The sequence below is a fragment of the Limulus polyphemus genome, unplaced genomic scaffold, assembly GCF_000517525.1.
Source record: "Limulus polyphemus unplaced genomic scaffold, Limulus_polyphemus-2.1.2 Scaffold847, whole genome shotgun sequence".
In the NCBI taxonomy this organism is placed as follows: domain Eukaryota; kingdom Metazoa; phylum Arthropoda; class Merostomata; order Xiphosura; family Limulidae; genus Limulus; species Limulus polyphemus.
The window spans coordinates 163,310-167,661 of record NW_013666457.1 but is presented as its reverse complement, the minus strand read 5'-3'; the positions used below and the strand labels follow the sequence as shown (position 1 = coordinate 167,661).

General features: G+C 35.7%; 1 protein-coding gene across 1 annotated transcript in view; it reads left to right on the top strand.

Moving 5' to 3' along the window:
* The window catches only part of LOC106460840 (sodium- and chloride-dependent GABA transporter 2-like), a 92,136-nt gene that overhangs the window by 77,461 nt on the left and 10,323 nt on the right, over nucleotides 1-4,352 (top strand). Inside the window, exons 13-14 of the mRNA XM_022387643.1 lie at nucleotides 1,257-1,330; nucleotides 3,865-3,972. The gene's annotated coding sequence lies outside the window, so the exon portion shown is untranslated. The remainder of the gene's footprint in view (nucleotides 1-1,256; nucleotides 1,331-3,864; nucleotides 3,973-4,352) is intronic.

The window sequence follows — 4,352 nt, the reverse complement described above, 5'->3', positions numbered from 1 at the left end:
CAATATATATATATATATATATATATATTTACACTTTACAGTTTAAAAGCTCGCTACGGATTCTTGACTGCCAAGTTTGTTCGAAATTGATTAAAGCTGTAGTGATGGTCAGGTAACCAAAATATTGTGAATAGAATGCACGATGTAACTACACGCAGAGTCGGGACTACTTTTTCCGACGGAACCCACATTTTTATCTCCTGGTGTCAGTGCTCAATTTGTGTGTGTGTTTTACCAATAATTTCTGAAGTGCAAAATGCAGGCTTCTATGTAGTTACTATGGCTACTACCACGTGCATTTACACTGACAGCAAAATAAGTAGTTAAATGATGTGGGTAAATATTTTTAAAATACGAAGTTAGTAGCACATTTTGAATGAGATAATCTTTATAGCAGAGTTTATTCAAACGCAAATCTGTCCAAATGGGCAACTACGCTGTGCCCTCCGTAGGGATCGAACCTCGAATTTTAGCGTTAAAAGCTTTTAAGCTTATCGCTAAGCCGTGGAGGGGGAGGACTCACAGACGAGATGGCAGTTTATGATGTTCAGAGGAAATGCATTAGTTATTAACACGTATAGGTTGGAAAATATGGGATAATTAAACTGGATTTATGCCTCCTATCGTACTCAGTTGTGAGCCTGTACCACATTAATTATTGCTGTTAGAACTGTACAGTGACCGTTATTAAGTTTTAAAACACTAAATTCAAAACGCCATAAAGATTATCTTCTTTTCGTCTTCACCCGTGAGCTGTTTGTCATCTGAAGTTCTAAAGCTGAATCTAATGTTTGTCACTCTTTCTTGGGGGAAGTGGTTGAGTGGGGTTGAAGTTGTAGCGGTTTTTTTGTAACATCTTTTTTGTCACGTCTTTCTTGGGGGAAGTGGTTTGGTGGGTTGAAGTTGTAGCCGGTTTTTTGTAACATCTTGTTTGTCACGTATTTCTTGGGGGAAGTGGTTGAGTGGGGTTGAAGTTGTAGCCAGTTTTTTGTAACATCTTGTTTGTCACGTATTTCTTGGGGGAAGTGGTTTGGTGGGGTTGAAGTTGTAGCCAGTTTTTTGTAACATCTTGTTTGTCCCGTCTTTCTTGGGGGAAGTGGTTTGGTGGGGTTGAAGTTGTAGCCGGTTTTTGTAACATTTTGCTACCACGAACACGCTATAGTAATTGTTTACAATTTCTTACTGCTATTATTGGGTATAATTATGTTATTACACACAGCAACAAAAAGGCTGTATCTTATTGTTCTTCTTTTCAGACCCGTCAAATCAACCAGACGAAATGCTTCTCGAGAGGAGAGACAAAGTTATGAAGATATATAAGGAATTTGAGGTCAGTAAATCTTATTAACTAGCTCATTGCCTTTTTATTCCACTAATCCTTTCACACTAAAGACATACATCTCCAGCCTGACACTGTCATGCGTTACCAGGACGTTTATTTGTTAGAATCACACTGTGTTAAGTGAGACTACGTCACTGAGAGAACATAGGATTCATAGATAAGCTACCTTGCTAAAGGCTGTGTTCTTTGAACGAAATCTTGATACACAATCGGGCGTGAGAACCCATTTTCTAATGATGATTTTTCTCTGCAAGAAGTGAAGAGATAAGCGCAAAACTTGTGTTATTCGAAAACTCTGCATACTAACTATCAATGAAAGACAGTTTTAGTATGCTTTCTATCGTTCATCGAAGGACCAAACACGGCCACTAATTTCTATTATGTTCAATTCCCGATTTTAGTAAGCAAACAGTTTTGTAGTTTAGTTTCTTTAATTTGTGTTGGATCCGTTTCTACCATTAAAAACTTTGTAGTATAGATCACAGTAGTGTGAATTATAGAGTTTTAATTTTAGTTTGTTCAGAGTAACTATACGCTTTTCTTTATCGGCTTATTATTAACTAATTTTAAATTGTTTAAGATTTCGTTTTGGTGCTAATTCGTCTTTATTAAGATCATAGGGCTTATCCACTCAGAATTGTAACTAATGTAATAAAATAAAGCAACTATACACGTATTTTAATATTTTCTTTCAGTATCTCAAGTCAACACATAGTATCTTCTATTATTAACACAAGTCAACACATAATATCTTCAATCAATAACACAGTCGACACATACCTCATGTCTCTAACACAAGGCAACACATGATATATTTCAATACATTTTCTAAGAGCAGTAACATTACAAGCTCATATCATCTATCGGTAACACGAGTAAACACATAACACACTGAGATTATTCGTTGTGTAGATAATGTGTTTACAGACTAACTATGGTGATTATGATATGTCTAGCTTAAAAAAACTATAAACAAACTAAAACAAGATGAAAGAACACACCACAATACAACATTTCGTGAGACGATGCCATGTTAACGGTGATGAAAGGTCGTGTTGTAATATATTTTAATCTAATCCGGTTTTTAGCAATTAGTTCTTTTAAAACTTTTACATACGACACGTTCTAGAATCTAGAGCTTATATAGCAGTGGTTTTTTTAGTTGTGTGTAGTGTAGATGCTTTGTGTACAACGATAGCTGTGGTGTGTGGTGGTTATAGCAAGACTGTACGATTGTCTATTGTATGGTTGTGTGTGGTGTGATTGTGTTTGATTTTTAGTGGTAGCATACAGATAATATTAAAGCCAGTATTAAATACCGGCACTCATAGAATGGTTTTGAGTTAATTATTTTTTTGAAGTACAAACTTTTAACTCATAGCTCCGTCATCTCTTGACCAATTTGACCACGCCCAAGGTCTCATATATATTAATTTACTATAATCCTGCCTAAAAGAATTTCAATTGGATGGTAGGCTGGTAGAGGTCTTAATTAGTAATAAAATCGAATCTGGTGTACGAGAGTCCCACGCTTGGTATTGCTGGCGCACAAAAAAGAAAAGAAAAAAAAAGGTCTCATATATTAATTTAATCCTGCCTAAAAGAATTTCAAGTGACACGTCTATTGGGGATTCTCTCTTGTTTTGTGTTTTTTTAAAATCAAGTTATAGATATTATGGTATATTTTTGAAATATTTATTATGTTATTAATTAGAAAACAAGTTTTAAAAATCTCGACTAAGGTGAAGGGTTTGAAAAGTAGTCCTCCAGTTACATGAATTTTATACCAACACCACATTTTCCATAAATACATCCCTGTAGAGATGAAAGTTGGTGTTATATGGTAGGAAGGTTTACTCAAGATGTTCGCTTGTTTACAACACGATACACAATACTGTGGGTTTGAAAAATGTGAATCTGTTTTTGAAACCATACAATTAATGGGTAGGAGGAACTCGTGAGTCGAACTGCAACAGCCATAAAGTTTTAGTAGATATGTCATATTCCAGTAACGGGGAACGTGTCAATCGGGCTAGTGTTGGGGAACAGATCCACATTTGGAGAGCTCTGTCCCCCATCAGCTTCCCATATCATGATTTAGGTTTTTAAGAGTTTAAAATTCTCTACATTGTGACTTCCAGTGACATGAAAATGTCAATTTTTTCTGCCCCTTCTTTGCCACTACAAAAAAAAAAAAAAATAAAATAGAAATGCCACTACAAGTTACAAACCTATATCTTATCATTTGCTTTCAGTGAATTAAAAATGTCGATAAGGATACTTTCTTTTGAACGCAGAGACATATTAAAAGTTTCTCTTCTATCTAGAAATAAGCGGAAAGAAAAAATTAAGTAAATCCGAGTGTTTTTAAAGTAAATATAAATAGCTTATATTAAGTTATATATTTTATTGAACAAGGATATTATGATTAAGCTTTGTCGTTTTTCCAGCCTGTTTATTCAAATATAAGTAATTTCGCTTTTCTTTTTTATTTTCGATTCACCATTTTGTTTTTCCCGCAGCTTGATGACATTATTGAACGTTGTAGGAAGCAGTATTTCCCCAGTTTTACGTTAAAGGAATTTCTTCGTGCCCACTGCGGTAATGACGCGGAGAGTATTATGACGAAGGTAAGAACTAACCATCTGTTTATTGATCTCGTATTACATTCTGTTTGTTATAGATTTTTTGCGCATAGCTACAAGTAAGACTATCTGCGCATAGCTATCCCTAATTTGGAAATGATGAACAAAAGGAAAGACAGCTATTCAACAGTTGAACCCACTGCCAACTTCTGAAAAATAACTTTAATAGAAGAGTAGTTCAATCCTGGCCCGGCATGGCCAGGTGGTTAGGGCGCTTGACTCGCAATCTGAGGGTCGCAGGCTCGAATCACCAAACATGCTCGCCCTTTAAGCCGCAGGAGCGTCATAATTTGACGGTCAATCCCACTATTCGTTGGTAAAAGAGTAGCCCAAGAGTTGGCGGTGCGGGGTGTTGACTAGATACC